This window comes from Choloepus didactylus, chromosome 2 (genome assembly GCF_015220235.1).
Source record: "Choloepus didactylus isolate mChoDid1 chromosome 2, mChoDid1.pri, whole genome shotgun sequence".
Classification (NCBI taxonomy): domain Eukaryota; kingdom Metazoa; phylum Chordata; class Mammalia; order Pilosa; family Megalonychidae; genus Choloepus; species Choloepus didactylus.
This window is the reverse complement of record NC_051308.1, coordinates 176,024,986-176,044,901: the sequence shown is the minus strand read 5'-3', so window position 1 is coordinate 176,044,901 and position 19,916 is coordinate 176,024,986. Positions and strand designations below refer to the sequence as shown.

The 19,916-nt window shown below is 36.9% G+C and overlaps 1 pseudogene; it reads right to left on the bottom strand.

The window, feature by feature from the left end:
• Positions 1-9,296: 9,296 nt before the first annotated feature.
• Positions 9,297-19,916, bottom strand: part of LOC119513887 — a 94,348-nt pseudogene continuing 83,728 nt past the window's right edge.

The window sequence follows — 19,916 nt, the reverse complement described above, 5'->3', positions numbered from 1 at the left end:
GTATGAAAAATTGATCTAGACCAACCATTCTTCTGTATCTTGATCTGTCTTAGGTATATAAACTAAAATCAGATATTTTTATAAAACTCACAGATCTGTGAAATATCGCTGAGTTTGATTACTGTGGTGAGGAGTCAGATGTAAAGCTAAACTAATATTTCTTCTCTCTTATTAACCTCTGTGAAACCCAATTTACGCCTGGAATCTCTGTATGGGTTAAATATACTATGGCGAAATCAGTTTCCCATATAATACAATTAATCATGTGTTACAGTAGAGTAGAAATTCATTAGTTATTTTTTCACTGGTTTGAATAAGTTATTTTAAGTGTCTTATCATTACTGGAAGGAGAACTGCTTATATTAGACACTGGAGGAATATATAAAAAAATATATTTGAAAAGAAACAGGAACTTACTTGGAAACCAGATCTCCAGTAGTGAGGGAAGTTTCAGAAAGTTGACATATATTAAGTACTGACAATGTGCTGGGAAGAGTGTGCAACATGCTTAATATGCTTTATTACATTTATTCCACAAAGATTTCCTGAGTGCCCAGTAAGCTCTAAGCATTGTGTTCTAGGAATAATGTTATTTAAGAAGGCTGTGATATCCATGCTATTTTGTCCATTTGTTTTCTGCTAGTAAGAAACTAAACATTAGAACTTTAAATAACTTGGTCAGGATTACACAGCTTGTGTCAGCCAAAAATTGAACCTGGGTTTATTTGACTCTGAAATACATGTTCTTACATTTGACATAACAGTGTCTTCTACATACCTAGAAGACAGTGAAATTAGGGTAAAATGTCTGGTTTCTGGAGAAAAAAAATATTTTAACTTAAATTCTAGCTCTATGAATCATTAATTTCATAACCATGGGCAAGCCCAAACTCAGGGACCTCAGTTTCTTATCCTTTTTAATGAGTAATAAAACACTCCATTTACCTGGCTTGCAGTGAAGATTAGACTAAAAATGTATGCAAAATGTGTAGCATATTTTCTTGTATTCAGGAATAAAAAAGCTATATTTTATATTATTTTAGATGATTGGTGTCTTTCCATTCTGCATTCTCAGCATCTAGCACCAGGTCTAGTATGCTGTAGCCTCTTGAGACATGCTTGTTGAATAAACAATGAGAGAATGAGTGAATGGATATATATGAGGCATCTGAAAGGCAACGAAACTCTCACAATCATTTTCTTTTTCAAATAGCAGAGATATAGTCCCACAGTCTCAATGTTCTTGCTTATCTGTTTGCTTCTGAATGATTCCTGCTGTGAGGTAATATTAATAATGCTTCACCTTGCATTTTTGAAAGAATGTCATGCCAGAGGATATAACAGGCACTGAGTAAGCACAAATCACATCCAAAGCAGGACATGAGAAAAAATTATCTTCTAACTCAGAGTGAAACAACACTCTTAATGGATCAAAATTACCGACAATGTTTGAAAGGGCTCTGATTTTATAAAATAATTCACAGAATAACGTATTTTATAAAAACCTCCAAGATATGAAGATGGTTAGAACTGTTCTTGGAATGGATCCTCTAACTCAGAGATAAAACACCTGTGCTGTAACCAGGTATTTTGTAAAAGAAGCAGCTCAGTAAACACAGATTTGTTCTAAAACAAATAGGCATAAAAGTATGCATGGAAGAATTGAGATTGAGAAATTCTATTACTTAATGAACTGGTATTTAAATTTAACTGATTTATATTATTGGGAAATATTTGTATTTTACATTTCCTGTAAAATAGACGAGAAAAGATACTGAGACTGATTTTACTTTATGGCCTGTGGAATCTAGGATGTTATTTTATACTGCTGACATATACATGGTGTAATGGGTTAAATTGAATCCCCCAAAAACATATGCTGAACTCCTGACTCCCAGAACCTCTGGATATGACCCTATTTGTAAATAAGGGCCTTTACTGATATAATCAAGTTAAAATGAAGTCAATCAGAATTAAGGTGTGGCCTAATCCAATATGGCTGGTGTTCTTAAAAGAAGAGGAGAAGAGACACAGACACATAGACACAGAGGGGAGAATAACGTGTAAAGATGGGGACACACAAGGAGAAGACAGCCGTGTGGAGACAGAGGCAAAGATTGGAGTAATGTTGCCAAAAGTCAAGGATGCCTGGGGCCACTAGCAGCTAGGAAGAGACAAGGAACGGTACTTCCTTCAAACCTTTGGAGGGAACATTGTCCTACTGACACTTTTTTTCAGACTTCTAGTCTCCAAACTGTAAAAGAATAAATTTTCATTGTTTAAATAAAGGCACCCAGTTTTGTGTTACTTTGTTTCAGCAATCCAAGGAAACTAATACACATGTATTTTTCAAAAGTAAATAGAATAACATTTTTAGATGAAAAGCTTAAAATATCTGAACATGTATTACCCTTGAAAAGTTCTGATAGATTAGATTGTTGTTTAAAATTTTCACTCCCTCTTCTCCCATCCCCATGGCATTCATGTACCTGACTCTTTAGCTGGGCTCTGTCGTTTGGCTTTCTTTGGCCAATGAAATTTGGATAGAAGAGACAGTGTTCCAGTTTGAGCCTATGCCTTAAGGGTAGGTTTACCAGATTTAGTAAATAAAAATACAGGATGCCCAGTTAAATCTGAAATTCAGATAAACAGCAATTTCTTAGTGTAAGTATGCTCCATATTTAGGACATACACATTCACTGTTAATCTGAATTTCAATTTTAACTGGGCATTCTGTATTTTACCTGGGAATGCTACTTAGGAGTCATTTCATTTTTTGGTTGTCCTTTGCCATTGCCATGGAGAGAAAAAAAAGCCCCGGCTAACCTGTTAGTCTCTGGAGAAAGAAGAGAGTTATCTGGATCATTTATAGAGCCAACCTGCATATAAGAACCAAACAGACTTATATAAACCTGTCTAAATCACCTGACTCACCCAACGACTCATTCAATCTATATATGTGAGAGCAAAATAAATTCTTATTTTGTTTGCCACTGAGAATATATATTTTACTTTTAATTTATATCCAAGTAAAATTTGCTCAATAAATAACAAAGAGCTAACTAATAGTGATAACTATGAGAAGTTACCATTGATTGCTACTGGACCTGAATCTATTCCAGATCACACATTTCTTTTGCTCTTACTTGCTTTCTACTGCACATGGACCAACTATTCAGGCTAATGTCTCATTTTTTTTGTTTTTTAATTTCATACAAGGTTTTACTTAGTGCCTTATTAGTTGACTATTGCAGTGTAAACATTCACCCCAAAATAGCTTGAAATGTTTATCATCTCACAGATTCTGTGGGTCAGGAATCGGTGAATGGGTCATCTGAGTCTTCTGCTGAATGGTCTCTCACAAGTCACAATCAAGGTGTTGGCTAGGGCTGTATTCACCAAAAGCTTGAGTAAGGGAGGAGAAGCTTCTGAGCTCACCCACATGGCTGTTAGCAGGATTCAGTTCTTCATGGACTGTTAGACTGAGGGCCTCAGATATTCACTGGCTGTTTTTCAGAGGCTTCCATAATTTCCTTGCTACATGGGCCTCTTCAACATGGTAGTTTGCTTCATTATGTACACCAAGAAGGCAATAGAGAGAAAGCAAACCAGCAAGAAGGAAGTCAAAGTCTTTTAAAATCTAATCACAGAAATGATATCACATGACTTTTGAGATATTCTATTCAATAGAAGCAATTTACTAAGTCCAGCTCACCCTAAAAGGGCAGGTGTAAAGCAGTAGAGTGACTACTAGGAGGAGGAAGTCACTGGGAGCTGTGATAGGCTGCAAAAAAAAAAAAAAAAAGATATCCACATTCTAATCCCTAGAAGCTGGAAGGTTACTTTCTATGGCAAAATAAGGATCACTGCATATTTGATTAAATTAAAGAACTTGAGATAGGGAAATTATCCATGCAGGCCCTAAATACTATCACTTGTATCCTTATAAAAGGGAGGCAGAGGGAGACAGCACACAAACACAAAGAAGATTGAGGAAAGAGCAGAGAAAGATTTGAAGATGATTGCCTTGAAGATGATGAAGCCACAAGCCAAGGAATGTTGGCAGCCACCAGAAGCTGTAAGAGGCGAGGAACAGATTCTCCCCTAGAGCATCCAGAGGGAAACAGCCTTGCAGACATCTCAATTTCAACACAGCAATACTGTTGGGCTCCATAACTGTGAAAGAATACATTTCTGTTGTTTTAAACCTCCAGGTTTGTGATAATTTGTTATAGCAGTCATAAGAAACTAATAGAGGAGCCACATCCAAAGCTGAATAACATAGTTCCTAATATACATCAATATGTTGTCCAGGATTTTTTTTCCATTTTCAGTTAACAGAAAGCTTTCCTTAAATTGGCCTAAATAAGAAACATTTGTGCTAGCTCAGATAACAGAAAATTCACAGGTAGAGTTAGTTTCAGTTGCTACCCACACTTGAGACACAAATAATGTCAGTTTCTTCCCTCTTTTTTGCTGCTATTCTTAAGCAGAATAAGAATTGTTGCCAGAATGTTTTGGCAAAATGATTGGCAACAGCTTCTGCTTTACATCCTATTCACTCTCATACCTGAGCAGAAAGAGTGATTCCGTCTTCCCACTATATCACTGTAGGTCCAAATAAAGATTCTCATTTTCTATAATTGAGTCATGTGTCACCTATATAATCAATCTCTGCACTTAGAGGTATGTGATGCTTGGATTTTCTAGGCTGGTTCCTATGTCTCCATTGGGGTGAAGTTAGGTCCACCCAAAACTCATGGATTAAGACAGTAGGTTTGACTCCATAACAAAAATAAGTAACCATTATTGAAAAAAGGATGAATGGATGACAAGTAGGTAAAAACAAGGAATTTATACTCCATTCAGTCCTGGGGAGAAGCGGAGTTGAAGAAAATCAGCCTCTGTGTTTCAAGTTATTCGCAGTTTCAAGTGGGATGCAAAACAATAAAGATATAATATGTCCTAAGTAGTTACTTTCTCAGAAACTAAGACCAAACATCATAAATACAGGTATAGATAGCATACATTCATGCATTCATTCTACTTTAAGCAAGTACCTCACTGGCTTTCTAAAAACCCTGGAAATATTTACGTCTCAAAATATTTGGGATACAGTATAATGTAAGTCTAAGAATATGGATTCTGGAGTCATATTACCTTGGTTTATTGCATGGCACTGCCATTTTCTTGTTGTGATATTTGGTAAATTACTTAACTTATCTGAGATTCATTTTACTTGTTTTAAAAAATTAAGATACAATTACCTTCTACATAAGATATTTTCTAAATCACAGTATAATGAGATGGCTCATGCTTAATATGTAGTAAAATGTCCATCATTTGCTCTATGGGTATTATCTGGCCTGGAATATTCTTCCCCTAGTTGCTTCCATACAAGTACACTCCTTCTTAAAGAAGTAGATTCAATCTGCTTTTCTTTGAAGTCTTTCCTTACACAGCTTTCCTTACTCAGTACCCATCGGTAGTGTTAGTAACTTTTTCCTCTGATCTTACTTCTATTATTACACTCCCACATAATCCTGTGATCATATGCATTTGTATTTTTTCCTCTTGCTAAACATTCAGAGCTGTGCTTGCCATATAATAGCTCCTCAACAGGTATGCATTGAAATTTTCATGAAATGTTAAAAGCCATGAAACCTTTGTTCACATTGCAAATCACTTGAAATTAGAACATCTGTATTCTTTTTATGACTGCATTTCATATAATGATCTCCACAGTCTAATTAATCCATATATTTTTGTATTTGAACCTATGACAGAGCATTACCAACATGTGATAATATTAGTAATAACTAATATTATTTCTAAAGTACAAGTATTTTGGTATATAAGTATAGTTGATATTTCTACTCTTGTTCAATGATATAATTCTTCTCAAGAGAAATTTCTGTCTATGAAGATAATATCATGGCATTTTATTTAGTCACATAATCAATATTTTATTGCTCTATGACAGCAAGACTACAGATTGATAGCTAGACAGGAGAGAGACAGAGAGAAAGAGAGAGAGAGGCAGAGAAAGAGAGAGAGAGGCAGAGAAAGAGCGTAATAATCTTAAAATGTCCTGAACACTTGCCTGATGTTTTGTTCTCTCTAGAGATTTGTTTGAAAGATCACATCCAGGTTTATTCAGTCTGTGGCTGTGCCTAACAATATTCTATTACTGAAGAAAAATATTGCATTCCAATTTACTCCCAGTGGGTGGGGTGAATCAATATTTGCTGAATTAAATTGAACTGAGTTGAAAACTTATCTCCTGTAACTCTTACCTAGAGCCTCTGAGTTATTCTGAGGGGAGCCAAAAGAGGTCAAAGTTTGAAGAGCCTAATGAATAATAGCAATTATATTCCCATGACTTCTCCATCTTCCTTTTTGGCACCCCACTACCCTTATAACAGTTGTCTAACTTTATTTATTAATCTCCCATGTAGCTATAGCAGCAAATGGACCCAACTCACAGATGGAAAGTTAGAACTTTGGCTCACTAGATAAAGGATTCATCCACTGCTTTCCAGAGTTAGTCAAGTGTGTCCATCTGAGTTAGCAAAACAGGAGACTTGTTATTACAACATAGTATCATAGATCATGAATTGAGACTAAATTTTCTTTCATCAGAAATGAAATTACACAGGCACAGGGAGTGTCCCACAGGATCTGTGGGGGAAAAACACAAACCAGTTTAAACTTAGTATTCCTTAGCATCTAACAGAGGGTTTTCATCAAAGTAACAGGATACATAACTGCCTTGTAGTGCATTTTACTTCCCATTTCCTTTAAAGACCTTTCAATTAATAGCTAATAGTTGCTACATGAGGTAGATGTTTAGGATACTGTGAAATAGACAAAACTACAGAACTCAAATATACTGGTTATTAAATTTTTTGCAACAAACATGAATCCCAGAATATCAGTAGACAGAAAGCTTAGGATATAAAGTACGCAGGTACATTTAAAAAAAAGAGGATTTAAATAAAAGCTTGCCAATTTGTCATTTACTTTACAGTGAATATTTTAGGCACTATTATTGTTTTATTGTGAAAAGAACTCCCCTCACATTGTCCCTACCAACAGAATGCTCACTGAAGTGGAAAAGTGAGACAATTCCACAGTTAAATTGAAAATATAAACAAAACATTTATGCTTAAAATATCTAAAGGATTTCAGAACTTAATTAATTAATGTAGATTAGCTTTTCAAATTTAAGCCAAGCCTCCAACTAAAGGAGTAGGTTTCCAGTTGACCAAGATGGCAGTGTAAGATGCTCTAAGGTGCTGTTCTCCCACAGAATCTTTGAACAACTAGGAAAACTGGCAGAACCACCTTGCCCAAAACTCCAGAAAACAGAAAAAGGGTTGCAGTAATTGAACAAGGGCTGAATCAAGACAACACAGCTCTAATAATGCTCAAAGTTCATAGTTCCCCTGCTAACTCTCCTCCACCCCATCCCCACATGGTCTGGAGCCTGCCTGCACTCTTATTGTGGATCCCTGATCCTGTTCAGGGGGAGCAGAATAAGCCCAAACACATACTCGGATGCCTACATGTCAGTGCCACTCTACCAGGTGGCAGCCTGAAGAAGATCCATCTCTGGCTCCCCCAATTAGGCCTTGTCTTGCAGGCAGAAGCAGATTGCAGAGAGCTAAAGCAGTGTGAAAAATAATTATGTCAAAGCAGCCTGGGAAAAGGCATTCTCAGCTTTAAGTCAGACAATAGAGCACCAGAAGAAGGAAAGTCTATTTTATAGGAAGTAGAAGGGACATTCAGATTCCTGTAAATGGGGGAAATCCTAAGACTGTGAGCAAGCACAATCCCAGGACAAGAAGTAATCTTGGAAAACATGGAGAGGACCCTGAACTTTTATTTGCCTGGGGCTGGTCTTCTTATCAGGAGGGCTAATGCAGAGCCAACTTGCAATGACTGTGAAAGGTGTTTTTGCTTAGTTTGTTTGTTTGTGTTAGCTCCTGGCACTTAAGGAAATCTCTGTCCTATTGCTAACCGGGAAAAGAGAGCTCAGTGAATAAAGCCCACACTGTAAGATATTAAAATAAACACTGTGCAAGAAAGGATTGCAAGAGAAATAAAGAAACAGGAAATGATGGGCCATCCAAAGGAACAAGATAAAAATTCAGCAACAATCAACAAAAAGACCAGACTTTGGGCAGACAAAAGACTTTAAAAAAAAGTAGTCTTCAATACACTCAAGGAGATAAAGGAAAACACAAAGAAAGAACTAAAAGATGTCAGGAAAACAACAAAAGAAAAATATGAGAATCTTGATAAACAGATAGAAATTTTAAAAAGGAACCAAATAGAAATATCAGAGTTAAAGACCACAATCACTGAAAAGAAAGTTTTCCAAAAGAGTTTCAACAGCAGATTGGAGCTGGCAGAAGAAAGAAACAGTGAACTTGAAGACAAGACAATTGAAGTGATTCAAGCTGAGGAAGAGAAAGAAAAAGAATTTTAAAGAGAACAGAGCTTAAGAGACCTGTGGGACACCATCAAATGTACCACTATACACATTATGAGAGGCTCAGAAGGAGAAGGGAGAAAGGGCAGAAGGAATATTTAAAGAAATAATGGCAGAAATCTCCCCCAATTGAAGGAAAGACATGAACATTGAGATGCAAGAACATAACAAAACCCAAACAGAATAAACTCAAAGAGAATCAAACCCAGACATATAGTAATCAAGTTGCCAAATGCCAAGGACAAGGAGAGAGTTCTGAAAGCTGCAAGAAAAAAGTTGTATGTTATATACAAGTAAGTCTCAATAAGATTGAGTGCCAACTACTCATTAGAAACCATGGAGGCAAGAAAACAGTGGGACACAAAAAAAAATGTATGTTTAAGGAAAACAATTACCAACCAAGATTTTTTTTTTTTTTTAGAAAAACAAAGCAAAAGTGGAATTTATTGGTTCTCGGAATTCAAAATCTCAGATGCAACTCTTGCTTCAGATACAGCTTAATGCTATTGTTCAAACAATAACTCATGATTTGATTGTTCTCCAATTCTGATATAACTACTCTTTTGTTGACTGTATTCTCAGCCTCCAGAATCCAAGGAGTTCCTCCCAGTTTCAAGTCCAAAACAGTAGTTCTTCCTATTAGCTTCTGCCAAATCCTAGGACTTGAATTGAATCATCCTGGGTCTACTGACATGTGAACCAATAACTGTGGCCTGAAGAGAGGAACTTGGAGCTGATCCAGGCCAGTGCCACACCTTATACTTCTGATTGGGGGAAAGAAAGGAAATTCAATGTACTATTACCAGAAAAAGGGGATAAGAAATTCTGGGAGTCCAAAATGACCAATGTCCAACACAGGCTTCTCTCCAGAGTGGACATGCTCATGGTGACCTAGCTGGGAAGAAGTCCTAAAAGGTTTTTTCACACTTACTACACTCGTCAGGTTTACCTCCAGTATGAATTCTCTGATACCAAAGATAATTTCTTTCATAGTGAAGACTTTTCCACACTCATCACATACATAGGAAGACTCTTGAATATGAATTTTTAGATATCTTTTTTTTATTTTTCCTTAGCACTGAAGGCTTTTCCACAATCTGCACACTCAAAAGGTTTCTCATCACTGTGGACTCTCTGATGCCAGATTATTTTGTATGAAAAATTCAAGGCTTACCCACATATTTTATAAGAAAAAGGTTTTTCCCCTGTGTGAATGCACTGATGTTGGCTAAGATGTGAAGTCCTACCAAAGCTTTTGCCACACTCATTGCACTCATGTGATTTCTCTCCAGTGTGGATTTTCTGATGCCAAATTAGTGGTGAATTACCAACAAAAGCTTTTCCACACTCATTACACTCATAGGATATCTCCCTAGCATGGATTCTCTGATGTATGACAAACTCAGAACTACTTGTGAAACTATTTCCATACTCCTTACAGTGATCCAGTCTATCCCCACTGTGGATTCTCTGATGCCTCATCAGATTTGCATTATCATTAAAGGCTTTCCACACTCCTCACACTGACAGGGCTTCTCTCCAATGTGGATTCTCTGATTCTAATTTAATGAAGAATTGCCATTAAAGGCTTTTTCACACTCATTACACTCAGTTTCTCCTCAGTGTGGATTCTCTGCTGTCTAACATAGTAAGAAAAATAGCTGAAGCATTTCTCACACTCCTCACATCTGAAGGGTTTCCTTGCAAAGTGGATTCTCTCATCCTTTCCTCTAACATTTTTCCTTGTGGGGATTTTCTGGTTCTTCTCATGCACATGGTTTTGGAAAGTTGGTTCTCCAAGGAACACTTTTTTGCACTCACAAATCATCACCATGTCTCTTTCTTCAGAAATTTGCTGTGTTGATGTGGCCTCAATGCCAATGCTGGTCTCAGCATCTTTACAGACCTTTGGTCCTCTGTGCAGGCGGATCATCTTGTGCTTCCTGGCCTTAAAGAAAATCCACTCATTCCAGAAGTGAGATCAGGGCAGGTTGGGAACTGAGTATCCTGGTGCTGGGTTTTAAGGGGCATGGATGCCATCACCTGGGCTCCCTCTCAGGAAGAGCAGGGGCCCAGGAAAGGTAGAAAGTACGGTGTGACTGGAAGTCCCAACAAAGTATTTCATATCTGGTGAGACTGTCTTTCAAAATGAAGGTGAGATTAAGACATTCCCAGATAAACCAAAGTTGAGAGACGTTGTCACCACTAGACCTGCCCTATAAACAATGCTAAAGAGAATTCTTCAGACTAAAAGGAAAGGACACCAGACAGTGGACCAAAATGATATAAAGAAATAAACAGTTCTGGTAAAAGTAACCATAGAGATAATTATAAATTCCAGTACTATTGTATTGTATTTTTTGTTATGTAACACATTTTACTTCTTACAGGTTCTAAAATACAAATATACAAAAGTAATGATAAATCTATGGTTTAGAAAATACAATGTATAAAGATATAATTTGAAACAAATTATACAATAGGTGGTGGACGGAGGTGTACAGGAACAGTAGATGTGCATCCCATTGAAGTTAAATTGTTATAAAATCAAATGATTGTTATATATTTAGAATGTTGAATTTTAGCCTCATGGAAAACACAAAGAAAATATATGAAAAATATATCCAGGAAGAAAGGAGAAGGGACTCAAAATGGTACAATACAAATAATCAAATAAATATTAAAGTAGGCATTAACAGAAGAATTGAGGGACAAAAAATATATGACTTGCAAAGACCAAATTGCACAATTGCAGAAGGAAATCCTGAATTATTAGTAGTTATTTTAAATGTAAATGGATTAAACTCTCTAGTCAAAAGGCAGAGAATAGCAGATGGAGGAAAAAGCATGACCCAACTATATGCTGCATGTAAGATACTCACCTTAAATTCAAAGACACAAGTAGAGTGAAAGTGAAATGATGGGAAAAATATAACATGCTAGTGGTAATCAAAGAGAGTTAGAATAGTGAATAGCTGTACTAATATCAGATAAAATAGACTTTAAATTAAAAAAAAACTGCTATGAGTTATAGAAGATCACTATATAGTGATAAAGAGGAAATTCAACAAGAAGATATAATGATTCTAAATATATATGCATCTAACAGAAGGGCACCAAAAGATATGGAGCAAATATTGACAGATTTTAAGCGAGCAATGCATGGTTCTACATTAATAGTAGGAGGCTTCAATACAACACTTTCAATAATGGATAGAACATCTACACAAAAGATCTATAAGGAAATAAAAGACTTGAATGATACTGAAAAGTAACTAGACATAACAGACAAAATATAGAACAGTTCCCCTACAGCAGCAGAATACACATTCTTCTCTAGTGTGCATGGATCATTCACCAGAATAGACCTTATGTTAAGCAACCTGATAAATTTAAAAATATTGAAATTATATGGTATATTTTCTCTGATTGTAGTGGAATGGACTAGGAAATAACAGGTGTAGTAATGGAAAATTTACAAATATGTAGAAATTAAATAATATACTCATAAACAACCAATGGATCAAAGAAGAAATCACAAAGGAAGTTAGATTATATCTTGAGATGAATGAAAATGAAAACACATCATACCAAAACTTACAGGTTGAGGCAAAGACAGTGCTGAGAGGGAAATTTATAGCTCTAAATGCTTACATTAAAAAAGAAGAAAGATCTCAAATTAGAGACCTAACCTCATAACTGGAAGATCTAGAAAACATAATGCAAACTAGATCCAAAGTGAGCAGAAAGAAAGAAAGAAATGACAAAGATTAGAATGGAGACAAAGAAAATAGAGGGGAAAAAAGTCAACAAAACCAAAAGATTCTTTGAAAAGTTTAGTAAACTTGACAAACTGTTAGCTAGAATGATGAAGAAAAAAGAGAACATGCAAATAACTAAAACACAAAGTGAAAGGGGGGACATTACTACAGACCTCACATAAATAAAAGGGATAAAAAAATATGGTGGTGTGAAGCAGTATGTGTGCTGGTTTGAACTGATTATGTAGCACACAAAAGTTACATTCTTTTAATCCAGTCTTGTTGGTGCAGATGTATGGTGGGTGGATCTTTTGATTTGTTTCCAATTTTTTGATTAAGATTGTTTCCATGGATATGTGACCCCAACCATTCAACGTGGGTCTTAATTAGTTTACTTGCATCCCATAGAAAGGATAAAAGTCAGAGACATTTTGAAGATTTCTGAGAGATGCTTAGAAAACACCCAGAGACATTTTGGAGACAGGCACTGAAACCAGAGGTGACACAGACCCAGAAGCTTGGAGATGCTAAGATAAGAGATGGAGCCCAGAGTTTTCCCCAGAGAAGTTAAGTGAGAACCCACAGACACTTAAAGAGAAGTCCCTGGAATCAGAAGCTGAAAGCAATGCAACACAGGAGCAAAGGACCAGTAGACTCCAGTCACATGCCTTCCCAGCTGACAGAGGGGTTCCAACATTATTGGTCTTTCTTCAGTGAAGGTATCATCTTGTTGATGCCTTAGTTTGACACTTTTATGGGCTTAGAACTGTAAATTTGTGAACTAATAAACCCCTATTGTAAAACCCAATCCATTCTGTTATTTTGCACTCTGGTGGCTTTAGCAAACCAGAACAGTACCCAAGTAAAACATGTTCTTAAATCTAATCTAATCTTGTAAGTGGAAACATTTTGTAAGAAGGGCCTTTCAAGTTGAGTGTCCCACGTCAATCATGATGGGTATTAATCCTATTATTGGAGTCTTTTATAAGAGAATGAAATTCAGACAAAGAGAGATAATGCTGTGGAAGCAAGAAACTGAAATAAATTAAACCCAGAAGAGAAGAGAAAGACAAGTAGATGCCACCATGTGCCTTCCTATGTGACAGAGGAGCCAAGGATCTCTGGCAGTCTTCAGGAAGAAAGCATCACCTTGATGATGCCTGGATTTGCTTATTTTCCCAACCTCAGAACTGTGAGTGAATGAATTCCCATTGTTTAACCATTTCATGATATTTTCTTTGAGCAACGTAGGAAACTGCAACAGAATTTCATACCAAGAAAGTGGGGTTCTATTATTGCAAATACCAGAATTGTATTTGGAAATGGCTCTGGAATTGGGTAACATGTAGGGGCTGGAAGAATTATGAGATGCTTCATAGAAAAGGTCCAGATTGCTTTGAAGAGTCCATTGGTAGAAATATAGATGCTAAAGGTACTTCTGATGAGGTCTTAGACAGAAATGGTGAATGTGTTATTGGAAAACTGGAAGGATGGTGATCCTTGTTTTAACATGACAGAGAACTTGGTGAAATTTAGTTCTGATGTCAGATGGAAGGCAGAACTTGAGACTGATGAACTTGGATATTTAGCTGAGGAGATATTCAAGGTAAATGTGGAAAATGTAGCCTAGTTTTTCCTTGCAGCTTATAGTGAAATGTGAGAGGAATGGGATGAGCTGAAAACTGAAGTACTGGTCACAGAGAAACCACAGATTTATGGTTTAGAAAATTCAGAGCTACTGGAAAGTGTGTCTCCAGAGAATAGTTTTCCATGTGAGGGTATAACTAAACATAGATCCAACCAGCCATTTCAATGCAAGTCAGTATTGAAGGTGTAGTTATTTAGGAAGAATCTGTGGAAAGTTCTATTGACTGATGGATTGGACCCCTTTGCATGCAAAACCAACACTTCAATTGTGAGATCACTATGAATGGAACCACTGCCAGCAAGGACTAAAAAGGACAGAAAAGGGACATACTGAAGGAAAAATCTCTTCAAGGGTGGAACTATAGAAGCTGAGGTCTGAACCAAAGCCATCTTCTCAGGCCAAGAAAGCAGGTCCAACCCTGGTGTAGAAAGGGTGATTCTGCCCTGGTGCTTGGAGAGATCAGGCTTTCCACCCTATTGTTCAGGAAAAGTGCTAACATCCCATTATTTTCAGAGGGTGAAGCCTATGCCCTGGGGATTGTGGCGAGTTTAGCCAGCACCCCAATCCTCTGATAGAATGGAGCTTGTGCTCCCACATTTGCAGAGCCTGCCTGTCATCCCAATGCTTGCAGAACACGGACTCTTCACCCCAGTGTTCAAAGAGAGCATCAGAAAAGCACTTGGAAGGGGTGGGGGCTGCTGTTTCATCAGGCCTAGAGGACAAAATATTGTTCCATAGAAGATTCTCAGACCTTGAAATCTAATTGAGTATACTCTACAGGGTTTTGGAATTGTTTGGGATGGTGTGACTCCTGTTTTCCTTCCAATTTATCCTTATGGGAATGGGAGTGTTTATCCTATGCATGTCCTCCATTGTATATTGGAAGAAGATACCTTGTTCTCTAGGTTTCACAGATCAGCAGACAGAGGGGAATTATGCCCCAGGACAGACCACATCTGTAACCGGTTTTGATGAGACATTGTACTATGCACTGTTTCTGAATTGTGTTAAGGCTTTTGGAATATTGTGATGGAATGAATGTATTTTGTGTATAGAAAGAACATGTCTTTGGGGGTCCACATGATGGAGTGAAGTGGTTTGAAGCAGTCATTACCCCAGAAAAATATTTTCTTAAATGTTATCCATTCCTTTGGGTATAAACCTATTATAAGTAGGAGCTTTTGATAAGGTTACCTCAGTTAAGGTGTGTCCCACCTCAATCTGGTTGTGTCTTAATCCTATTTCTGAAGTCCTTTGTAAAAAAATGAAATTCAGGAAAAGAAAAAGCTATGGAAGCAAGAAGTTGAAATAAATGAAACCTGGAAGAAAGGAAGAGAATAGCAGACACAGTCATGTGCCTTGATATATGACAGAGGAGCCAAGGATCTCCAGCAGCCAGTCTTTGGGAAGAAATCATTGCCTTGATGATGTCTTGATCTGGACATTTTCTTGACTTCAAAAATATGAGCAAAGAAATTCTCATTGTTTAACCTGGCCCTTTTTCATGGTATTTGCTTTGAGGAGCCAATGAAACTAAAACAAATGGGATATTTTTATGCTGAAAAATTCTATAACTTAGATAAAATAGGCAAATTCCTAGAACCACACAAATTAGCTACACTGATTCAAAAAGAAATAGGGACATCGGGGAAGATGGTGGCATAGAAAGAAGTGGAAAACTTAGTCTCCCCCAGAACAATTCATAAATGAACAAAAAACCAGTAAATAACCTGGAATGGTAGTGGGGAGACAAACATGACTGTACACTCAACATCCACTGACATGAATTGGGAGGAATGCCCGAGATCACAGCATAAAATCTGTAAGTAAAATTGCGGACCCGCGCTGAGAGCCGAGAACCTAGAGCTGGGAGCCCCTCCCTCACGGAAGCCGTGCCGTGCACTTTCTCAGCCCAGCCCCAAGTGAGGTTTTAATATTAACTGCTCAATACAGACAGTGAATCCTCAACAAGCAGACAGAGGCTTTTGGTGACAACTGACCTTGGGAGAATCGGGGGAAATATTCTGTCTCTCGCTCTCTCTCTGTGGAGAAAACCTCAGCTGCTCTCAGCCCACAAGGCGTTGCAGTAAAGACAGCCTCACACATTCTGCATTCTGAAATGAGCTGAGAGCCCCGTAGCACAGCCAAGTGGCCCAGGGCTTCCCTAGAGGGACAGCGCACACTGATGACGTAGCACGGCATCCAGGGAGAATCGCGGCTGGGAGGGGGGATCTGCTCGGAGAACCCAGGGGTGCTACGCCAAGTCTGGTGGTTTATGGGGCACTGAGAGAGAGCTGCCCTTCCTCCCTGGCCACCCATGCGCGCGCCCCACATTCAGGGCGGGCGACTCCAGCGGCGTGCCCAGGTTGAGCTCTCCAACTGAACACACAGGAATCATTTCCCCTCACTACACAAGAACTGACTGGAGGGATATAAGTGGCTCACAGACGCCATCTGCTGGTTAGTTAGAGAAAGTATACGTCACCAAACTGTGTCTCTGAAAAATTAGATCGATATCCTTTTTTTTCTTTTGATACAACTTGAAAGAACCCTATCAAGCAAAAAAAATGCCAAGAGGCCAAAAACAACAGAAAATCTTAATGCATATGATAAAACAAGATGATATGGAGAATCCAGCTCCAAACACACAAATCAAGATTTTGGAAGAAACATTATACCTCACAAAATTAATTAAAGAACAACAATCAAAGAAAGAAAACATGGCAAAGGATTTAAAGGACATCAAGAGGACCATGGCCCAGGATATAAGCGCTATAAAAAAGACCCTAGAAGAGCCTAAAGGAGACATTGCAAGAGTAAATAAAAAAATAGAAGATCTTATGGAAATAAAAGAATCTGTTGGCCAAGTTAAAAAGACTCTGGATATTCACAATACAAGACTAGAGGAAGCTGAACAACATCTCAGTGTCCTAGAAATCCACAGAACAGAAAATGAAAGAACAAAAGAAAGAATGGAGAAAAAAATAAAAAAAAATTGCAATGGATCTCAGGGATATGATAGATAAAACAAAACGTCCAAACTTAAGACTCATTGGTGTCCCAGAAGGGGAAGAGAAGGGTAAAGGTCTAGAAAGAGTATTCAAAGAAATTGTTGGGGAAAACTTCCCCAACCTTCTACACAATATAAACACACAAAGCATAAATGCTCAGTGAACTCCAAATAGAATAAATCCAAATAAACCCACCCCAAGACATATTCTGATCAGACTTTCAAATACTGAAGAGAAGGAGCAAGTTTTGAAAGCAGCAAGAGAAAAGCAATTCACCACATACAAAGGAAACAATGTAAGACTAAGTAGTGACTACTCAGTGGCCACTATGGAGGCAAGAAGGCAGTGGCATGCCATATTTAAAATTCTGAGAGAGAAAAATTTCCAGCCAAGAATACTTTATCCAGCAAAACTCTCCTTCAAATTTGAGGGAGAGCTTAAAATTTTCACAGACAAACAAATGCTGAGAGACTTTGCCAATAAAAGACCTGCCATACTTCAGATTATAAAGGAAGCCCTACCAACAGAGAGACAAAGAAAGGAGAAAGAGATATAGAGAATTTTAACAGACATATGTAGTACCTTACATCCCAAATCACCAGGACACTCAATTTTCTCTAGTGATCACAGATCTTTCTCCAGAAGGGACCATAAGCTGGGACATAAAACAAGCCTCAAGAAATTAAAAAAAAAAAAATGAATATGCTCAAAGAACATTCTCCAAACACAGTGGAATACAAATAGAAGTCAATAATTTTTGAACTATAACTCCACTATTTACTTCCTACATGATAAAAAATACACAAACTCTAAGGACAAATCAATGGTTTTGAACTCAATGTAAAATATGTAATTTTAGACAACTATATAAAGGTGGGGGAATGAAGGAGTATAGGAACATAGTTTATGTGCCCTATTGAAGTGAAGGTGGTATCAAAGAAAAATAAGATTGATAGGGATTTAAGAGGTTAATCTTAAGACCCACAGTAAACACAAAGAAATTATCAGAGAATATAGCCATAGAGATGAAAAGTAGAGTTTGGGTTAAGAGAAATGAGGGAAGGGGCAATGGGAAGTTAAGAAAGGAGTGTAGGGTTGCTGTTTGAGGTGAAGGGAAATTTCTAGTAATGGATGCTGGGAAAGAGCATAACATCATTCTAAATGTGATTAATCCCAATAATGGAAGGCTAGGAAAGGGGTGGAATGGGAAGATTTAGGCTGCATATATGTTTCCACAATTGAAAAAAGAAAGAAAAAAAAAAGACAGTCTAACTAGACAACAATTGAATGCTAAGGATGAACTTGGATGGGATTGGAGGGTGGAGGACAGGTGGCTCGAAGGGACACAGTTGAGACATAAGAAAAAGTAAATATAGAATGTAAGCATTGTATCATTGTTGAATCTCTTATACTTCTTAGCTGTGTTTAACGGAATTACATAAAAGAATGTTCTTGTTCATGGGAAGTACATATGTGAATTATAGTGTATGTTCAAGGATGTGTGCAGCTAACTCTCATATATTCAGAAGACAGAGAAATATGTGATGGATGATAGAGAGGGAGGGAGGGAGGGAGGGAAAGAAATAGTGATGTGACAGCATGTTAAAGTTGGTGGATTGAGTTATCGGGGGAGGGGGTCAGGGTATGATGGAATTCTGTGTATGGGGCTAGTATTGTTTTTGCAACTATTCATGTAACTGAATTTATTTCAAAATTAAAACAAAAAGAAATAGAAGGTCTCAACAGACCAATAAAAGTAAAGAGATTGAATCAGTCATCAAAAACGTTCCAACAACAACAACAAAAAAAAGCAGATGGCTTTATAGGGGAAATTTTTCATACATTATAAGAAGAATCAATACCAATCCTGCTGAAACTCTTCCATAAATCTGAAGGGGGGAGCACTATGTAACTCATTTTATGAGGCCAGTATCATACTCACACCAACTACCACAAGAAAAGATAGCATAAGAAAGGAAAATTTGAGACCATATATCTAATGAATATAGATGCAAAAATCCTCAACAAAATATTAGCAAACTGAAACCAGCACAATATTAAAATAATTATACAGCATAATCAAGTGGAACTTATCCCAGGTATGCAAGGATAGTTCAACATTAAAAAATCAATTAATATCATATACCACATAAATATAATGAAGGGAAAAAAACCCACATTGTCATGTCAATTGACAGAAAAAAGTATTTGACAAAATGTAGCACCTATTCTTGAAAAAAAAATACTTGAGAATTAGGAATAGATGGAAACTTCCTCAACATGATAAAAGGCATATATGAAAAACCTACAACTAATATCATACTAAATGTACTAAATGGTGAAAAACTGTAAGCTTTTTTCCAAGATCAGGAACAAGACAAGTATTCCCTTCATCACTACTTTTATTTATCATTGTACTGGAGGTTGTAGCTAGAGCAATTAGGTAAGGAAAAGAAATAAAAGGCATCCAACTGGAAAGGTAGAAATAAAACTTCCCCTATTTGCAGATGACATGATCATCTGCATAGAAAATCCAAAAAAAAAAAAAAATCCACAACAAAGCTAGTAGAGTGAATAAATAAATTCAGCAAAGTGGCAAGTACAAGATCAATATGCAAATATTAGTGGTAAGGAACAATTGGAAGAGAATATCATGAAAACAATTCCATTCACAATAGCAATTAAAATTTCAAGTATCTAGGAATAACTTTAAATGAGAACATAAGAGGCATATATAAATAAAAAACAACAAAATATTACTAAAAGAAATTTTTAAATGCCTAAATATATGGAAGGATATTGTTCATGGCTTGGAAGACAAACTACTGTTAAGATGTCAATTCTACCCAAAGAAATTTACAGTTTTAACACGATCACAATCAAAATTCCAACAGCCTTATTTGAAGAAATGAAAAACTAACCATCAAATTTTTATGAAAGAATAAGGGCCCCCAAATAGCCAGAGCCATCTTGAAAAAGAAGAACAAATGTGGAGGACT